Source organism: Cupressus sempervirens, chromosome 5, assembly GCF_028749045.1.
Source record: "Cupressus sempervirens isolate cs-2001-9-10 chromosome 5, ASM2874904v1, whole genome shotgun sequence".
Classification (NCBI taxonomy): domain Eukaryota; kingdom Viridiplantae; phylum Streptophyta; class Pinopsida; order Cupressales; family Cupressaceae; genus Cupressus; species Cupressus sempervirens.
Window position 1 is genome coordinate 56,210,363 of NC_143122.1, and position 21,269 is coordinate 56,231,631.

Genomic DNA, 21,269 nt, shown 5'->3' on the forward strand with positions numbered 1-21,269 from the left:
ATTTATGCGACGCAATCCTGTTCATTGTGTGAGAACCAAAATTTTCAATATCTATATCAGAATTGACCCTATTGTGTATTCTGAAGTCATTCTTTCAACTACAATCAGATTACCATGTTCATCAAGAATCCAGCATCCCATTTGCTCTATGTCACATGTGATTCTTGTTTCTATTGCTTCAAAATCACCATGGGTTGCTTGCAACTTTGTTATCAGTTTTCTCAATGTTTGTTCTTTGTAGCCCATAAGTCCTTGATATTTGAAGAACATTTCTCATGATGAAAGAATGTTACATAAAACCATAGCGCCTAGATCAAACTTAGCAATCTTGTCCCATTCATTAAGAATCCCTTTCAAATCATCAGCTTCTTGAGTCAAGGAGGAAATCAAACTTGTTCCATTTCATCCATGTCTTTGATACGTCTAAGGACTTTAACCATATCTGTAATAGCTTGGACTCCTTTAGACTCCTACCCAAGACTTGGCAACTTCAACTATCCTTTCTTACTAGATGTCACAAACACAACATTTTGAGAAGATTGTTGCCGAATAACTTCATTTAATCGAGCAACCTCATGTTTGAACTGATTTTTCTTCTCCCATAATTCATGGTTTCTCTTTGATACATTGGCAAGCACATCTTGAGCATCATGTAAGCAACTAAGTAGCAATTGTTTTCCGACCTCTACCTTGGTCCACTTGTAACCAAAACAAGTAAGCTCTTCAACAAGTTTGTCCACTAGTGGCTCAGCAACCTCTACACACTTGATTGTTACATCCCAATTTTCAATCGAATTTAAAAAGTTCATATAGCCGTTGAGGTTCATATGAAGTCAGTTGATAGTTAAATTTGTTATAATCCTACGAAATGGTAAGATGGTTAGTCGTTATAATTTCATATGAAGATAGCATACTAGTTGATTATTTATCATGAATTCATGGAATTGAAGCCGCTATGATTATTTATGACTAATAATTTGTTATGGTAATATAATTTAACTGCAGAGAATTTCTTTGTAGGGAGCACATTAAAGGGGTGGAAGCATTGTCAGAAAATAATTGGACACGAGAGCATTACCATCACTGGGCAAATGGGTATGAACCGTGAATCACCATGATTGAGGACCTAGCGACTTGAACATCAGGATACAATCGATAGACCCGCATGAGCTATTAAATAAAAATTTAAAACATTAATTATTTTAAAAATAATGTGTACCTCAAATGGTTTTTGATTGATTTTTCCACCACATCACTATAATGTATACCTATGTACGTGCACATAGATATAAGAATAAAAGTAGCACCATAATATTATTTTTATAAATAATACAATGTCACCTCATAAGTACATCCACGTGCAAATAGATAGATATAAAATATAATTATCCTCGATTTATAACCTTCAAATCTTTTTCCATATTTATTCATATTTCTTGCTAAAAACCAAAATGCACATTTGGCATATTTTATTGGCGATCAAGAGCCAAGTCTCTTCTTTATAAGTTACGGCTTATATTATGAAGCTGAGAGAGATCATGAAGCATAAAAACATATCACCCGATTTCTTTTCATAGCACCCAATTTCTTTTCATATTAACCAATACTCTGCATATATCACACAATATCCCTACATTACATTCCCTGATAACTATTGCATTTTTCTTTGCAACATTTTGCCTTTTTATTGATATTTTGCTGAAAACGTTATTGATAATCACACTGAGATTGCGCCTGAAGATTTATTCCGTGGAAGAGCTGATTATTAGCGTCCAACAAAACTCCATTTTATTTCTAGATTTTACCAAGGAAGGCCTTTATCGTTAGAGATTGTGTAGGGATAAGTTATGGTCCAAGGTTGGAAGGTTAAGCCCCGGAGAATGTTTCTCCTCTCCTCAAGATTTCAAGACGTGCATCAGACAAAGAAAAGATAAGCATTCAAACATTTGATGGGAATAGGTATTTTACCTTTATGATGTTTATACAAGAAGGTATGATGGATTGATTTATATCATTGATTCTGTTATTTCTTTAATGAAAGAAACTCTTCTCGTCAATATAATTGGTAACTATTTAGATCGGTTGACCTTCCAACTAAATATGGAATATATCTATAGGATTGTTATTTCAGTCTCTCATTTATTAGAATAATAATTAAGAGCATATCTTCTAATCTTATGTTATTGCCACAGTTAGCAATAGGAAGAAAAGGGATGAAACAAAGGTATCTAATGCCCCAAACGATACATTGGTATTTAATCACCTAAGGGCCCGTTTGGTGAGCGGAATAGGAATACGTATTCCAAAAATTTTGAATTCCTTGTTTGGATGCACCAAAACGAGATTGGAATACAAAGTAAAAATGGAATACGTATTCCATTTTTGGCCCAAAAATGGGGTTTTGCAATTCCACCAAAATAGGTGTTATTGGAATACGTATTCCTATTCCATTTTTTTTATTTTAGAAAACATAAATTATCGGGTCCGTGAATTCCCATCAAATATTAGCTAAACCAAACGGAGAACAAGAATACGTTCTATTCCAGAATACGTATTCCTATTCCGCTCACCAAATAGGCCCTAAATGATACAGTGGTATTTCATGCCCTAAATGATACACTGGTATCTGAAGCCCCAAATGATAGTGGTATCTGATGCCCTAAACGATTCAATGGTAATTGATTCCCTAATTAATATAGTTGTATGTGATGGTAATTGTCATTTGATTTTGATATAGTGGTATTGGATGGTTATCGTCATTTGATCCTAAGTAGTATTTGTGGACTAACCTGGGTGTGTGCAAAAGCATCCCTAGATTGATTTCGGTTTCGAATTCCATGGTATGTAGATTTTAATTCCCATTGTAAATTCATTAATGGTGTTTTCAAATGTTAGTTGTGAAATTTTCATTTAAATGATTGTAACCGTTAATCTCATTCACATAAACATAACTGATATAACTGTCTTCCTATGAAAATGAAGTAATAACTGTATTTCTTTGATATGTTAGTTGTTAGTTTAAGACCCAAGAAAAACAATATGTTTCATTAGTTTTCTCTGAATCAACTAAGATCCTTGAAACAATCTTATCTTTCAAAGATTTGGACTTAGTTTTCTTTATAAGAAGGTTATCTGGGCGTACAATCACTTTCCTTCTCTTCATTGTGATCCTTCTCAACCATGCAGGCAAGTTGAAACTTGCATCTGTGAAAGCAGGTACAGTGGAGACATTGGCATTGATCATAATTGTATCTCCACTGTAATTGAGCAAGATTTAGTTTGCACAGCTGAATTCATAAGTGCGTGATGAGAGGATTCTACATGAATAACTCAAAACCTAACAGAAATGTATCAAGTTGAGAAACTTGACCCTCTGTGAAAGTTGGAAAATCTTCGAACACGCTTCCCAAATGTTCATATTGTTCATTTGTTAAAATGGGAGGGGTTGTTGAAGATATAGGAAGAGCCAATGTGTCGACTTCTAAAGCCGTGATGGAAGGTGTGAAAACAATGGAAAATGAAACCACATCATCATCTATCTCATCCAGAAAAGGTGCTTCATGCATGGATGGTGCACGAGTTTGTACAGGTTTTGGGGAAAGTTATGATCATAACTTCCCTTCTTCCTCATCTTTTTCATCTGATTCTTCTTCTGATTGTTCCTTTGATTCCTCCTTTGACTCCTGAATTGGTTCAGGGATCTTAGATGATTTAAGTCCTTTTCCACCCTTCAGCTTGAATTTAAGAGACTTCTTCAGATCAAATGAAAGTGGGAAAATATAAGGAGATGGATATGTTTTAAGACGTGAAGGTGGAACGCATGGAAATGCGTGTGAATGAAAGCTCTTGACCTTTTTTTTTAAAAGTGACTTTGGGTTCTCAAAATGTCATTACACGAAAAATGGATTACATGTAAATGCAACATGTAATGAGGAACGGAAAGTGAGATGACATGCGAATGTGGATAGAGAATGAGCTTTACATGTACGTGCGGATGACGGATGAGATGAACTATGTAATGACATGAGAAGTGGAATCACATGTATTTTGCTCATGAAATGTAAGTGCATATAGAAAGATGGAAATGGAATGAAATGATGCTCTAGCATGAAATGGAAGGTGGAGTGAAATGAAACATGATCAAGATCTTGGGAAAGAACTTGCAACTTCTTCAAAATGAAGAAAAATCGAAAAGCAAACAAGCAAAACAAAGCACAAAAGAGAAATGTACTTTTGGCAAAAAAACTCAAACATGTCAACAAGCAAGCCACTTCAACGCGCAAATTCGAATTTGGAGTTTGGCAAAGAACCAAAAACATGAAAATGAACCATTTCATCATTTTTAAAAGAAAATTGCATTTTCCATGGCATCAAAATCAAGAAGTGTAAAGCATCAAACTAAAATATCCACAAAATCAGCAAGATAAGCACAAATTAGTGAGCAAAAAGGAAAATGTCCACTTACATTATGATTGTGTGCCAAAAATGAAGGAAAAAGAAGCTCCAATATTGAAACTTTCTCAAACAAACTTGTATTTTTTCAACCTTACAAAGAGGAATTTGAATGAGCACCCAAATAAGTGTTTTCTATGCACAATGCCAAAAACGTGCCCTAAAATTGCTCCCAACTTCAACGCTTTTAAGAAATGCAAGTTCCTGGTGAATTTTTGGGAAAAAAAAGTGGATTTCCAAATGCATTACATGTAATTGTTTTCACTTCAAAATGCAAAAACGTGATCCTTAGTGCATTGCAAATGGATAAATAAGCAAAAACGTGATTCTTAATCACTTTAAAATGGATTTTTTTGGTCAAAAATGTGGCTGCATTATGCCACAAAATGCATCATTTTTCACAAAGAATCCAACATTTTTAATAGGAGAATGCATGAAAATGCAAAAATGTCCCTTCTAGATATTTTTAAAAGTCATTCCATGGAGGAATCTAGGACAAATCACCAAAACGGGTTCTTGGAGGCCAAAGTCATGAAACTTTTCAAAAACGGATTTTGGAAGAGCAAATGCATGAAGTTGAATGCAAAACAAACCTTTTAGAGGCCATTACATGTTTTAAATATGCAACATAGACCCAAACGTACCTTTTAGAGGCCATCACATGTTCTAAAAATTTGCAATGTGCTCTCCCAAGGCAAAAACACACATTTTTGGTGCAAATGCATGTTTTTTGCCCAAAAACGGGTTTATAAGATGTGTTTGCATGTCTTTGGTAAAAAACACACCTTTTTGGTGTGATTGCGTGTGTTTGTTACTTGCATATGCAACTCAAGGCAAAAAAGCACCTTTTTGGTGCATATACATATAACTCAACTTTTCAATGTCATTGCACATTTGAGTTGAGTTTACATGCATTTGCATACAAAACGCACCTTTTAGGTGCTATTGCATATTTTCCTCATTTACATGTTGCACACAACTTAAATGATCAATTAAGCACATGTCAATTTAATTTTGATAAAATATTACTTAAGTCAGACATAAATTATATTTCCATTATCATATTAACAATATAATATGCAAATATCATTTAATAAGTAATATTTACTAGAGCATTTGATTTAAATATCAAAAATCAAATTGAACTATATAGTTAATATAGTCACTTAAGTGAAAAAACAAAAAACAAACTCAACTTTAAAATATAACATAAAGTGCATTGTAATTACTTTAAGCGAAAATTTAAATGATAAAGTAACTTAAAAACATAACATTAAGCAAATTTAAGTTATATTTTTCAAAAAGTGAATGCCAAATTAAAAATATAACATGATATTTTTAATTCGTGCAATTGCATCAAAAAAGTCCACTTCTTGGGCACTAGATTGGTCATATCTTTTGATTTCCAACTCTAATTAAACCCTAAGATAGATCAAATCGAAGGGAAAACCGAAAACAATGACTTAAGCAAAACCAAAGCACTAAAAACCAATAGACACAGACTCGAAAATGAAGAAAATGATGATGAAGGCCTCAAAAATAAAGTATAGGCACGCCAAACAAAAAAAAAAAAAAGACTTGATGAAAACCTTCAGTAAAAGAATTTGCTATGTGAATTGGAGTTAATTGATTGATCAACATTAACCAATTGAATAACAAATTTAACTTACAGAAATGTGAAACTAGTTTGAAAAAATTTCATACTATTACCTACATTTTGTGGTGACAAAATGTAGGACAACACATCTATAGGGGATTCAACTACAAAAGAGCTTGTGAAATGCGCCTACCAAGGAGTGCTTTGAATCACAAGGAAACACCTTAGGATAAACCCATCAAAAACTTATTCGAAGTGCTTCAAAGTGTTTGAACTGTTTTGAATGTAGTTTAGATGCTTGCAAATGATTACTCGATATCCAGGCAAAGTATTAAGATAAAAATGCAAATCTTTTTTAATTCTTCAAATGCAAACATATGATTTCTACATGTAAAATGTGCCTCTACAGCCCAAGGGCATTTTCACAAACACTTGGCATGTTAACTGGAAACTTCCTTTAATTGAAGGAGATGCAAGTAATAACAATGTAAATACTCACATATATAAGGAATAAAAAAATCTGGAATGAACTGCAGGTCTGAAAACTATTATGTCAACAAATTTTGGAACTTTAAACTGTCAACCAAAGTCCCATAAATATTCTCCAACAAGTATGTAATTTGCACTTGACAAACTTTAACCATTGCTTGATATAAACCCCACGTGCCAAGAGGAAATTACTGTAGCAGCTATTGTTCAGAGCATTGTAGCGCCATTGTTCATGGGTACTATAGCAGCTATTTAATAGTTAAATCTGATATAGAATGGCTGCCAAGAATGAATCTCCAGGTCTTCTGTAGATATACCTTCCAATCCTTCAAAGTTCAAACCGTACATGAACTACTTCACTTTTAAGTACAAATAGAACTTCTAAATGAAGCTCACTTGAATGCCAAATATATGCTAACTGACCATAGTTGTCAATCTAAAGCACTGCATTTTAGAGTAATCTATATGTTTCTTTTTCCCTTTGAATTTAGGTTTCTTCCTTTTATCAACTTGAGTTGTGAGAATCTGAATATCAACCTCACTAGAAGTATCATCTTGAGACATTAACATGCACTCCTCTTGTATGCAGTCAGCCTTTAGTTGAGCAAGTTTAGGAAGCCTGGATCGAGAACATACTCCTTGTCTTAAAAATTTCCACGATGGTGGCAGTCCTTTTGATATCATGGTTAATTCTTTGTCATCATAGATGTGACCAATTGTAGAGCGTTTGTTCCTTAGTTCTGTTATCCTCATGAAATATGAAGCAATGGGTTCTCCTTTATTTATCTTAATGTTGCAGAGTTTGTCTTTCAGTGTGAGAATTATGGTGGTATTATCTCAAACACTTCTTCAAGTGCTTTGAACATATCATATGTCGTGTCTAGTTCTGTAATGATGTGAAGTAGATGATCCTTCACCCCGTCCACTAATATTTTCATGGCCTTAGTATTGTCTTTTTCCCATCTACTCAATTCATCACTCCCTTTGGGTGGTGGGTCTGATTTTTCAATATACTGTTTTTGATCATGCTTCTTCAAGATCAACTTTATTCACAATTTCCAAGCTGCAAAATTTTAGTCACCTTCGAGTGTGTCTTCTAACCTCATACCATTCACCATTTTGACAGATGTGGGATTTAAGAATATTTAAGTAAATCTGATCATGATCATCTCATAAACCTCTCTGATAGCATGTTGAAATTGATGATCAGATTAAAGAAGAATTCTATATATATATATATATATATATATATATATATATATATATATATATATATATATATATATATATATATATATATATTTCCACAATTTGTCAAGATCAAAATGTTTATTGATGCACAAATATATGAATAACCTCTGCTATACTCTGTATATCCTCTGATATAATATATGCAAAGATTTATATATGTATATCTTCTATAATATGATATAAACTATGACTCTGAAACTATTTATATCCTCTGCACTACAAGTGTAAGCTACAACTTTAAAACTATGATATGAAGAATAATAAAATATTCTTGTTTGTGGGTGATATAATGCACAATAACTATAAATAGTCACCAATAGTCGATATTGTCCACTATAATAATACTACCTTCTGTGATTGGTATTAATATCTTCAGTGATATATCACTTGTGATAAATGCTGCTGCATAGTGACCCGCCTTTTAATGTCTTTGATTAGTTTGCAGTTTAGACTGAATGTACTTATATCGGGCAGTGTGCAGATGTTGAAGACTGCAAATCAAGATGTGTTTGATGGTCATATAATGCAGGTTGACCTGCTAGAAATAGATGATGAGAAGACACCACCCGATGGGGTGACCGACGTGGAGTCACATCTCATCGAGTTGTGACTCTCCACGTCACCAACACTCTAATAAAACAAAACAATGGTTTTAATTGCCATCGAGTTTGCATGGGCAGTCAGTCACTTTATTATATGTTAGACTTTCAAACAATTGTTTCATAGAACAGTCGATTAACACGAGTTTTATTATTATCATTATTGTATGATTCAAGTTATATCAATATTATTATATAAATTTATTATACAATAATAATAATATACAAATATATACATTACATACATGTATATCATTACATTTCCTAATATTATTTTATCTAACTGAACTATACATTAACACCGTCTAATCCAAGGAGTCAACCACTGCATCCTTTCTCAGTAAGATTGATTTACTAAAAGTGAAAAAAGAAAGGGTCCTTCATCAACGCCAGGTTTACTATAAATAGTAAGGATATGAAACTGAGTGCAAACCAAGTCCAATCTAAGTCAAGCATAACCAAACTGAAACATACAGAATTATGGAGAAGATAAGAACCTCCATTTTAAGAACCTTTACCTTAGAAGACCCTTTGTTGAGCATTCGAAGATCGCTACAAATGTACTAAGCACTGCAATATTCTTGGTACGTATTTTCCAAATGGTAGCGACCTCTTATATATACAGTGAGAATAAGCCATGAAAAGACATGTCCCTTCATGGGACATGTCTATATTAGAATAATCTTTATGTTTCTTTTTAATGCTCACTATTGTATCTTATTGTATCTCTATAAATATTAGAATGTTTCTAATATTTAGGTGTAGTCTAGAATAGAATGTTTCTATTTTATTCGACTCTCTTCTTTATATATAGATCATTTGATCTCTAATTAATCAATCAAGTATTCTGCCATTTACGTTTGTAACATGGTATCAGAGCCAATGCTTCAATTTTTTTCGAAAAATTTATAATTTCTATTGAAACTATTTGTTAAGATTTTATGAAATTATTTCTGATCTTTCACAAAAACCCGTCTAGGGTTTCTGTTTTTTGTATCATCTGTTCGAATCATGGAGATTTGTAACCAAAAAGTACACCTTGAAATATCACCAAATTTGTTTGCAACCTGAATGCTCCCTGGTTTGTGGTTCGTTGATGCGAAGTTTCGACCATTTGACTGCATCCCGAGAGTGTTTTCCTACTCACGACTGGAAACTATTGCATCCCGAGCGATTTTCTGCTACCCACGACTGGAAAAATCACATCTAGTCTCTGGTTTTTTTGCACCACATTTTGGTGATATATGGTAGCTTCCGACTTTGCATTTCTCTAGTGTTTTCCCAAATCAAGTTGCACCCTTTATATAGCCTTTGTCACCTTTCATATCCGATCGGTTTTTGGTCTGGTTCTACAACGTTTCTTCTCAATTCTGCCATTATTTGGAGCTTGTTTTGCTATCGGCTAGGGTTTTGCACAAAACTCTAATTTTTGGGGTCGGAAAATTTTTTTGATCACATTCTTGGTGGGTTTTCCGAGATCTCAAATGGGTTGTCGCCAAATTTTTCTAGGTGCCTCGATTTTTGTGCCTCAATTTTGAGCCAGCGGATCCGAATTCCGACAGCATATTATTTTTGGGTCTTGCGAGCTCTCTTCTGGGTACTCCGATTTTTCTGGATCTTTCATTTTCTCACCTCGAAGTTTGTGCCATTTGAGATATTCATATATTATGAGCATCTATATCAGTAGCATCAGAAGTCGAACTCAATTAAAAAGCAAGCCAATGCTGCCCAACACTCAGAGCAAAAAAAATCTATCTACTATGCCTTTATGGCCAGTATACCTGTAGATCATGTGAAATCTTCTGCCTGGTACATAGATTCTCATGCCTCTCGACATTTCACTCACAGGCGTGATTGGTTTGTTGAATTCACTCCCTGTTCTGACTCAGTATTTTTGGAGGTGGTGAAGAATACAATATTGTCGGCAATGGCAATGTTCAAATTCAGTCCGGAGGAAGAAGACTCATGTTCCTCAATGTATGTTATGTTCCTCACATGAAACATAATCTTATGTCTATTAGTCAAATTATAAATCACTCCCCTCAACTGGATGTCTTTTTCAGTAGAAACAAGTGTTCAATTATTGATCATGCTTCTCGCACTACACTTGATGTCGGTCTTGAGGATCATGGTATTTATAGGCTTGTAGATTCAGGCGATTCCCTTGAGCATGCCTTCATCACCAAATCATCCGCTCTCAGGGACCTCTAGCATCAACGATACAGTCACTTGAACATTCAATATCTAGCACAACTTGCTCGGGATAATTTAGTCCATTGCCAACCTGATATCCAGACCCAAAACCATCACGTTTGTAGAGCTTGCCAAGTAGGGAAGCAACATAGGACACCATTTAAGGATGGTAAATCATGGCAAGCATCTAAAGTACTCCAACTGGTCCATGTTGATGTATGTGGTCCTATGAATACTCCTTCTGTTACTAGGAACAGGTACTTCTTACTCTTTGTGGATGATTTCAGTCGCAAAATGTGAGTATATTTTCTTAAGCAAAAATCAAATGATTTTACTATATTTCAGCAGTTTAAAGCCCTAGTAGAAAAAAGAGTCTGGTTCCCCCATCCTTACTCTTAGGACCGATAATAGGAGGCAATTTTGTTCTACTTTCTCTGCCTTCTGTACTACTCATGGCATTAGACGTCAGTTCACCACACCTCACACCCCTCAGCAAAACAGTGTTGTAGAGCGTCGAAACTGTACCTTCACAGAAATGGCTAGGGCTATGCTAGAACATAGAAATGTTCCCAAAAAATATTAGGCAGAAGCAGTATCGACAGCTGTCTATCTTCTAAACCGGTCACCCACCCATGCAGTTAACCATAAAACTCCTGAGGAAGCTTGGTCTGGTCGCAAACCTATGATCAACCATTTGAAAGTTTATAGCTCTCTAGCATATGTATGAATTCCTGATGCCAAATGCACTAAGTTGGATTCCAAAAGCCAAAAACTCATGTTTACAGGATACAGTCACACACATAAGGCCTTCAGATTGATTGATGTAAATATTGATCATTTAATCTTCAATCGTGATGTTGTGTTTGATGAGGAACTCAGACCATTTCAGCTCTTTGCCTCCCCGCTGCATTCTGAGATTCAGTCTTCAGCACACTCTGACTTGGGTCCTTCTATTTTATGAGTCATCTGATGCTACTGATACACCACCTCCAACTACTACAGCTCCTGCTCCTACTCCTCATCCAACTATTCCGATAGCATCTGATATTGGCTCCTTGACTCTTCGGCCAAAATGGTGAGCTCAAGCAATTAGTGATCTTTGTCCTAATGAACTCATTGAGAGAAGAACCTCCAGAAATAAGAGCATTCAGCACAACACAGTTAATGTTGCTCTTATGGCCAACATCCACAGTATCCTTGAGCCCCAGACATATGCAGAGGCCAAAGGAATTCCAGAATGGGAACAGGCAATGGAAGCTGAGCTTCAGAGTCTTCAAAAGAATCACACTGGGATTCTTTCAGATCTCCCTCTTGGGAAGAAACTCATTAGCTATAAATGGGTCTATAAGGTCAAGTACCATGCAGATGGTACCTTGGACAAATACAAAGCCAGAATTGTTGCTCGAGGATTCACCCAACGCGAAGGCATTGACTATGAGGAGACCTTTGCCCCGACAGCCAAGATGAGCACTATTCACCTGCTTCTTACCATTGCAGCTCAGTATGGCTAGAAAGTTCATCAGATGGATGTGAAGAGTGCTTTTCTCAATGGTGAATTACAAGAAGAAGTCTACATGACGTAACCCCCAAGTTTCAAGGTTGCCAGTTCAGAACCAAAAGTATGTAAACTCCAGAAGTCCCTCTATGGTCTTAAATAGGCCCCTTGGGCTTGGTACATAAAGATTGATCAGTACTTGGTTGCTCAAGGATTTCAGCGTAGCCCGTCAAATAGTAATCTGTATATTAAACACTCTGGTAATGATATTCTTTTTCTTGTTGTCTATGTGGATGATTTGATCATTATAGGGAGTTCTGAACATTTGATTTTAGAAATCAAACAAGATCTATGCAGAACTTTTGATGTGACATATCTCGGATTGCTTCATTATTGTTTAGGTATTGAGGTTCAGCAAATTGACAACAGTATTTTTTTGTCTTAGTCCAAGTATGCCAAAAATTTGCTTGACAGGTTTCGAATGCAGGATCGCAAACCTGCCTCCACTCCTATGGAGACTGGTCTGAAATTGTCCGCACAATCTGATTCTCCTCCTGTAGATGAAACACTCTTCAGGCAACTAGTAGGTAGTCTCATCTATCTTACTACTACTAGACCTGATCTCAGTTTTGCAGTTAGCTACATCTCACGGTTCATGATGAACCCCAAGATTGATCATTGGATTACAGCGAAATGTGTGTTGCGCTATGTATATGGTACTTCAGATTATGGTCTTCTTTACACAAGGAGTGCTACTCCTCAGCTCAGTTGATGACAAGAAATCTACCTCTGGTTATGTGTTCAGTATCGGATCTAGACCAATAAGAAGCAACAGGCATGGGCACTCTCCTCTACAAAAGCAAAATATCGAGAAGCTGTCAAGGCAGCTTGTGACGTAGTTTGGCTCTGTTAGATGCTTGCAAATATACATATTCCTCAAGCAGGTCCGACTTCTTTGCTTTCAGACAATCAAGGAGTCCTCAAACTTGCCAAGAACCCAGTGTTTCATTAATGAACCAAGCACATAGACCTTCATTGCCATTACATACGACAGTTAGTAAAAGATGGATCTATTCAATTACTCTATGTCCCTACCTTAGAGCAATTAGCAGATATTTTCACAAAACCCCTTGGTCCTAACAAATTTATTAAATTCAGGGGATCTATTGGTGTAGTAAATAGATTGAGCATTAAGGGGGGGTATTAGAATAATCTTTATGTTTCTTTTTAATGCTCACTATTGTATCTTATTGTATCTCTATAAATATTAGAATGTTTCTAATATTTAGATGTAGTCTATAATAGAATGTTTCTATTATATTCGACTCTCCTCTTTGTATATATAGATCATTTGATCTCTGATTAATCAATCAAATATTCTTTCATTTACATTTGTAATAGTCTATTCGTTAATTAGATAATTAATATAGTAATAGCTTTAATCATATATATATATATATATATATATATATATATCATTATATTGTTTTCTCTCATATAAAAATTAGCTTATGTCTCATATATGATGAACACATATATATAAATTATATCTCATATATAGTTATATATAGTTTTATCCAACTGAAGCTACCAAACATCAACACTCCCTCTTCACTAGGGAGAATAAGCACAAGAGAAATATTACAGCATTGGTAATATTAGAAATGGACAATTTTAAGGATATCTTTGATCAGAAGATATCCACCATTTTAATATCACATTTGATATCAAGAGCATTGGCCTTTCAAAATATCAACATGTGATATTTACCAAGTGCTCAAATTGGGTTTTATATCACATCTGATATCATGAGTATTGGTCTCCTAGAATATCGGCATTCTATATTAACCAAGTACTCAAAAAGTTTGATATCACATCTGATATAATGAGTATTGGTCTCCCAATATACATGATATTCACAAATTACTCAAAAATGTTTGATATCACTTCTAATATCATAAGTATTGGTCTCCCAGGATACATGATATTCACCAAATACTCTTTGAGTAATGACCTTCCAAAATGTTGAGATGCAAGATATTCACCAAGTACTGTGAGTAATGACCTTCCAGAACATCAAGTAGCATGATATTCACCAAATATTCCATGTGATGGCTCTCCAGAACATCAATTTAAACACATTCTCATAATGCTTATCATATAAACATCCAACATGTGAAGTATAGTCTATCATGATCTACATAGATATCGAAAGATATCCATCATAATAGAGAATTAAATTACTGTAAGATCGTCACCTTTGAATAACTTCTACAAATACAAGTGACATCATTTGGAAATCATCACTTCCTAATGATGTACACCGGGGGTAGGCCCATTGAAATCACAGTCATGGAATATATTCATGAATCATAGTCCTCTTGACTGCTACAATTTATTGATCACTAGAGAATCCATCACAACATGGTTTACTCCCTCTGAATCAATATCAATATGATTGAGATCACTAAAGGTTGATTGAATCATATCCTTTATCTGCTCCCTCTCTTTCAAGGTTGCCTCTAATGAAATGTCAGGTTCCCTCTCAATTGCAATCTCCCTCTTCCTACAATAACATTCTCAGAGGAAAAGATCAAGGTGCATAACTCTTATAGTATAAACAAGAATGTTAGTAGTTTAACTCATGTCTATTACTACCAACAACAAAAATTCTTATTATTATCATGATTCACATTATAATTCTCAATTGTATAAATTCATATATTTAATTTCATCTTATCATATATGTGCAAGGTAATATTCTAACTGTCTAACATGTTTTTAATCACATGACTCTTTGATATATGATAATATTCTAATTGTTATTGCATAATAAAAGTAAGGGGCTCATACCTCACATATCTCAAGAATCGAATGCACCAACTGCAAATTTGTGGCTCTAAAGCTTCTCTTAGTTTCGATAAAATTCCTTAATCATGGGCCCATCGATGTCTTACATGATATTTTTTTAATCTCCACTAACTATTCACATGGGTAACCTCGAAATGCACAACGGATTGGTGTAGTAATATACAAACTTACCATTCTTATTTTCGGTCATGCCTCCTTTTGGTCTAAGGTGATGTGTGTCACTTTAAACCTACGTCCCAAATGAAAACAAACGGACGAGGCTGACAGTCCAAATCAAAGATCCACCTGATACAAAGATCCAATATTTGATCGTCAATCGATGCCAAGCTCGGCGATCTACGGCTCGTCTCTGTCATAGACTCGCACCCTTTCCCTCTTTATGTAGGCTCAAGAGTACACATCACTATGATCTGTGGCACACCATGATCCATCTCAACATCCACATTGCAATGACTCTACATTTCCTAGTTTGAGACATCATATCTAACTTGCGGCAACAACAACATGATACATGAGCCAGAACCTTCTATGCAAAATCGGCTCACACATTGCAAGTCATGCACAACCCACACCCACTTTCTATCATTTGTGGATCACATTGTCTGATCCTAGGCCCTGATATGATCCTTGTGACACTGCAAAAAATCGTGGATCAGATTTGGCATTGGAGTGTCACCCATTTTGTAGATGCAAGAACAAGCCCACACATCATCATTGATTTGATCTTCAACACACCACAGATCAGAGCACTTGCAAGAATTGAAGACCCTAAGTTGAACTCTATGGATCCGAGTCATTTCACTTGTTGCCCAATCTCACATCAGCAAGCACCAACCCAGATCTGTGTGGCACATCTAGCCTTTGTGGCTTAATGTTTGCAACCCTCAATATAAGCAACGCCGAATTACGAGGGCCTACTTGGTGAAGAACTGTTGAATTGGAGTTCATGCAAATTCATATATAATCATACATGGGTCCTCAACCTCATGAGGAAACACAATGAGCAAAGGGAGTTGTCTCGTCCAGGGGTCACTAGATTTGCAACCAACTTCCTCACATTGAAATCCTTGCTTGATTCAAAGGGAGGTTTGAGACGTATGTTTGTTAGTGAAGAGTGGCTTGCATCCTCATATGCAAAGACCACTGCAGGGATTGCTACAGCTAATCATATTTTTGACGAGCCCTCTTTTTGGACACCTATTGCTGATATTGTGATGGTAATTTTCCTTTTTGTCCTCATTTCAACTTTATTTTGTTTATGAAATTATGTTATAAATTATTGTTCATTTTTTAAAGAAAAAACTTAAAGCTGATTATTTATTTTCCAACTTTCATAATGATTGCAGTTTGTAAAGCTGCTTATTGTTCTCCTAGGAACAGCTGATGGAGAGAAGCCCTCAATGGGCTACATTTATGAGGGCATGGATAGGGTGAAGGAGGCTATTCGCACTTTTTTTGCAAGGAATCGAGATAGGTATGGGCCTATATGGGATGTCATTGATAGACGATGTCACAATCTACTTCACAGGCCTATACATGCAACGGCCTACTTCCTTAATCCAGCATAGCAGTTCAGCCCACATTTCAAGGCTGATGATAAGGTGTGGAGCGGCCTCTACGATGTTATAGAGAAAATGTCACCTAATTCAACAGTTAGCACAGATAAAGTCCGTGAGATTGAGCTATTTAAGAAAGCTCAAGGGGACTTATTTGCACGAGAGTTGTGCAAAAAAAATAGGACAGCATTGATGCCTGGTAAACACTAAAAATCTTTGATTCTACATCCTAATTTCTAATAGTAATTCTATTACCATCTTAATTTGATAAATTCAAAGTTATTGATATGATTCAAAAATTTCTTGTTTCAGATGCATGGTGGGAGATGTTTGGCACAAAGGTGCGAAATTTACAGAGGATTGCATTCGCATCTTGAGCCAGCCATCTAGTGCATCAGGATGCGAACATAATTGGAGTCTTTTTGAGCACATACACTCAAAGAAGTGCAATAGGTTGGCAGTGCAAAAATTAAATAATCTTGTCTTTGTTCACTACAACCTTCGCCTTCACCATAGACAGATCCTTGGCACCGATACAACTCCGATTGTATTAGAGAATGTTGATCCTCATGCAGAGTGGAACACAGAGGTGGATGATCCTGTCTTCAGTGATGAAGATGTGGATTGGGTAGATCCGGTGGATCGAGAGGATGAGGCAGTAGCGATGGCAATTGAGGAGGCTAGAGCACGAGGAGACAGAGTGGACCCTGCGGCTAGGAGTGACGGATCCCAGGCTGATGACGAGGATTATGTGCGTGAGGAGGATGATGATGATGAGAATGAGGAGGAGGTTTAGGGTCAGCCTCAGACACAGGCAGAGAGGATGGCTCTAGAGTCTTCCATGACTTATCTTAGGCGCACTCGTAGGAGGACATAGAGGATGGCTCTAGTTGTTATTTTGAGATATGTTTTGAACCTTTGAATTTGATACCATGGATTTTGTAATCGATGAATGTTGTAGACATTTGAATCTTTGATATTGGAGTGACACTATGTTTATTACTTTATAGTTTAGAACTTTATATTGTGGTTATTCAGTTTTTTTCCTTCAAAAATTTGTTTTTATACTTATGTGATCTATGCAAAATTGTGTATGTGTATTAAGTAGGTTCTATTTATATCAATTATTGTGTATTTGATGTTAATTGACTAAAAGATGCAAGAAACAATCTTAAAATCCTTAAAAATCTTTGGATTTCATGAGTTTTTCAATTTTCCGAGTCCTTCCCGAGTCTGGTCGCCGAGTCCGAGTCCGAGTCGGATTTTGACCTTTCCGAGTCAGAGGCGAGTCCGAGTCCCGTAACACTGTTCTCAATAGCCTTCCAATTCAAGGTACCCGACTGCCCACATTCTGAGCTACTTCCTCAAAAGACATTGCAAGCTCAACATTGTTGTTGACCATCAACATCGCAAGGCATTTAGATCGGGCACTAGCAAATGAGACATCAAATCCCGACCCTACCACAGGCAAGCACATTTGTGGGCACTGACAGAGGCATTTTCTCACTACATAAGCCCAAGTCAGGTTTCATTGGTTCTCATCCTGCCCACAGTCAGTACATTGATTGCACAATCACATTGTCGACATTGAAGGATTGACTGCAGTTTGAGACTAACGCGAATAATGTGGGTTAGTTATCCCACAATCATCATTGATGAGAATATAATGCCTTTGATAAACAAAGACCGCGAACAATGTGGGTTAGTTATCCCACAATCATCATTGATGAGAATATAATGCCTTCAATAAACAAAGACCTCCAACTTCCAAGTAAACAACGCTTCGTATGTGAGTAGGGAGATGATCTCTCATGCACGATTCCTACTCTACCAATTTCAAACAAATAAAGGGCTCCAATCCAAAATATTTTGCACAAGCAAATGATATGTAATATCCAAATATCATTGTGTTCTTAAGGAAATCACAGGCCGCCTTTTAATGAAATTGCAACTTTGTCACATTTGCAGCCTGCTCTGATACCATGTTGAGCTTTCCAGGATCACTACAAATGTACTAAGCACTGCCATATTCTCGGTATGTATTTTCCAAATGGTAGCAACCTCCATGGGACATGTCCATTCATTAATTAGATAATTAATATAGTAAAAACTTTAATCATAGTTATATATATTATTATATTGTTTTCTCTCATATTACAATAAACTTATGTCTCATATACGATGAACACATATATAAATTATCTCATATATAATTATATATAGTTAAATTTGACTGAAGCTATCGAACATCAACACCTTTTATCCAAAATAATTAGCCTAGGAGGGACACAATAATAGGCTAATTCCTCAAACTCCAATGGTCATGAAGATGGGGATGTTACAAAATCCCAAGCTCTCCAAAAAAATGGGACCCCCTGATCATCAATGAATAGCCTAAAAGAACCTGACAATGAGCTAATGGGAAACAAAGCTGAGGTGTGAGAAGGGGACACTACACAAGCAACAAAACAAGCATGTGCTCCAAATGCTTACAAGTTTATCCAAGATGCTCAAGTCTGACATTGTATAACAATAATCTTGGAATAGCTACAATAAGATAAAATCATTATGTGTGTGTGATAAGATGAGATTGATGCTGCTGAAAAAGTACAGGAAATGAGAAACCATATAATTTGAAGCATTCAAAGTTAAATCTGAATATGGACAAAATGTATGGTTTACATACATCAAATAGCGTGCATATCATTTATGTGCGTCCAATGTTTAGAAGAAAAAAAAGCTCTGGATGAAACAAAGTTCTGTCAATAATTTTCAGGTGAAAGAGCTGTGGACTATGGAGAAAAAGAGGAAAGTAAGGAAATTTTAGCCAATGAAAGTTGACATCACTCAAAATTTTGCCTAAGGCAATCAGACTTTATAAAAAATATCTTAGGTTCTTTGCCCTTCTCTGAATTTGTAATGCAATGTACTAATCATTAATAACTCCCATCCTGAACCACAGAAAAATCATTATGCATTACAAGATGAGATTGATGCTGTTGAACAAGTATAAGGAAAAGAAAAATCATGTAATTTGAAGCATTCAAAGTTAAATCTGAAATATGGACAAACTGTATAATTGATTTTTACATACATCAAATAGCGTGCATATCATATTATATGCATCCAATGTTTGTAAGAAAAACAAACTTTGGATGAAGCAAGGTTGCACTATTTAATGTCAATAATTTTCAGGTACAAGAGCTGTGGACTAGGTATAAAAAACAAGAGGAACATAAGGAAATTTTAGCCAATGAAAAGTGATGACATTACTCAAATTTTTTGTCTAGGGCAATCAGAATTTATAACAATATTTTAGGTTCTTTGCCCTTCTCTGAATTTGTAATGCAATGTACTAATCATTAATTACTCCTATCTTGTGCAATGGGCCTCGATTATGTATTAAGTTATATAATGGCACTGGACTAATATATTCTCATAATCAGTAATTGTTCATTCCTTAATTAGTTAATTACTAATCAAATCAAATCAATTTATTCCTATGTAAGAATTAGCTTTTATTTAATTTTATAATATTAAAATATTGACAATTACTAATTTTAATATATAATCACTTTATACTATTAGAGTAAGGATGTCACCTTTTATAGGTATACTCCATTACTATCGTTAGGCATGAGAATGTGATTTACCACAAATAAGCGTGGTTACCAAACAAGGCTTCGTCATATGATATTAAATTTATAAAAGGGTACTAACACCAATGTTAGTAATAAACAAATCAAACACTGACATACGCTGACTGTTGCATCGCTTAGTAAGGGCCCAAGACACTTATTTAATGTCCTACATTGTAATGGAGGAGCATCAAATTCGGACTTAAATAGTGATTGCCAAATTACGCTTTCTTCCCAATTACCTGGCAGATAAGACCGCGGTGATAAGACCACAGTAATACCGCAGTGAGTGTTTCAGGAGTTGAACAGTGTACAGTAATCAGGCCGCAGACAGAGCATTGGAGTCAGACCTGGTTCCACAAGTCAAAGGAATCTGAACAAACTAGAGGTATAGTGTTTATTAATTATCAAGAAGGGTATGGATATTATAATATGAATAAAGGGAATATCACATGTTAAGTGTGAATGGTTTATTTAAGAAGGTAAGAATGTTTACTTAGTGAATAATTTATACTTTATGCAAAAGTACATTTGTACATGCATAAATATGATGTATTAAGAAAAAGGCTAAACTTAAATAGGATTAATTGTTAAGATCAACGGAGTCCCTTCGGGAAGATTCTGATCTTAATATAAGATCAAGAGAGGCCCCTTGGGAATATAGTGATCTTAATATGGTTGTAAGGCCGGAATATTTCGTAGATGTTAACATATGCATATGTCATAAAGGGCCTTAGATAGAGAATACCTAATCTAGGAAGAGCCTTGAAGGGAGCACTTTATAGAAGATGGAGAAGTAACCAAGAACCTAAGGATCCTCAAGAGGGTTATCAATCAAGGTATGAAGACGTCTTTATGGTTGGGGTTAAGATAGAGGTAGAATAAAATAGTTAAATTTATTACTGTTTAGATTTTAACATTTATTTTGTAGGTATTAATGTCCTATACGAACCCTAGTAGTGGGGACATTACATCTTGAACCATAGAACCTTAACATAAGGGAAGTAACAAATATTACTTATACATGAAATTCTTTCTGCTTATATGAAAAATTCAATTTGTTCATGATAATACACATGAAATAATATGCTGGTCCATAATGGCTTTTATGATAGATGCTTTTGTAGC

The 21,269-nt window shown here is 35.3% G+C and overlaps 1 protein-coding gene across 3 annotated transcripts in view; it reads right to left on the reverse strand.

Moving 5' to 3' along the window:
* The window catches only part of LOC149554531 (uncharacterized), a 107,158-nt gene that overhangs the window by 10,937 nt on the left and 74,952 nt on the right, over positions 1 to 21,269 (reverse strand). The gene's annotated exons all lie outside the window — the stretch shown is intronic.